Source organism: Acyrthosiphon pisum, chromosome A1 (assembly GCF_005508785.2).
Source record: "Acyrthosiphon pisum isolate AL4f chromosome A1, pea_aphid_22Mar2018_4r6ur, whole genome shotgun sequence".
In the NCBI taxonomy this organism is placed as follows: Eukaryota; Metazoa; Arthropoda; class Insecta; order Hemiptera; family Aphididae; genus Acyrthosiphon; species Acyrthosiphon pisum.
Genome location: NC_042494.1, coordinates 21,515,673 through 21,516,624, shown reverse-complemented (window position 1 = coordinate 21,516,624; position 952 = coordinate 21,515,673). Strand labels below are relative to the sequence as shown.

Sequence of the window (952 nt, the reverse complement as noted above, 5' to 3'; positions counted from 1 at the left end):
ATCTTCGAAGACCAGAATGTGTAGATGTGAATTGGAAAGTGGCAACATATACCTAATTCAGACTTCAGAGATTCAGTTAGACATGATTTATGGAAATTGGATTCATTAATTTTTGGACATTCAAAGTAGGTAACTTTTATGATAAACGTAAGTAAAACCCTAATTAATGTATTTTTTTATTTTGTAGAATATACCATACTACTATAGTACTATTGTCTGATTGTGAAGAAGCAGGTAGTCAATTTTAATAGTGCAGATCTTCGAAGACCAGAATGTGTAGATGTGAATTGGAAAGTGGCAACATATACCTAGTTCAGACCTTAGAGATTTAGTTCGACATTATTTATGGAAATTGGATTCATTAATTTTTGGACATTCAAAGTAACTTTATGATAAACGTAAGTAAAACCCTAATTAATGTATTTTTTTATTTTGTAGGATATACCATACTATTGTCCAACTGTGAAGAAGTAGGTAGGTAGCCAATTTTAATAGTGCAGATCTTCGAAGACCAGAATGTGTAGATGTGAATTGGAAAGTGGCAACATATACCTAGTTCAGACTTCAGAGATTTAGTTAGACATGATTTATAGAAATTGGATTCATTAATTTTTGGACATTCAAAGTAACTTTATGATAAACATAAGTAAAACCCTAATTAATGTATTTTTTTATTTTGTAGACTATACCATACTACTATAGTACTATTGTCTGATTGTGAAGAAGCAGGTAGCCAATTTTAATAGTGCAGATCTTCGAAGACCAGAATGTGTAGATGTGAATTGGAAAGTGGCAACATATACCTAGTTCAGACCTTAGAGATTTAGTTCGACATTATTTATGGAAATTGGATTCATTAATTTTTGTACATTAAAGTAACTTTATGATAAACGTAAGTAAAACCCTAATTAATGTATTTTTTTATTTTGTAGGATATACCATACTATTGTCC

The 952-nt window shown here is 30.0% G+C and overlaps 1 long non-coding RNA gene across 1 annotated transcript; it reads left to right on the top strand.

Moving 5' to 3' along the window:
• The first annotated feature begins 6 nt into the window (after window positions 1–6).
• On the top strand, window positions 7–952 carry LOC103310262. Its single transcript, XR_511023.2, has 5 exons — window positions 7–125; window positions 188–381; window positions 439–625; window positions 683–875; window positions 933–952. It is a non-coding gene; the product is annotated as an uncharacterized LOC103310262 (long non-coding RNA).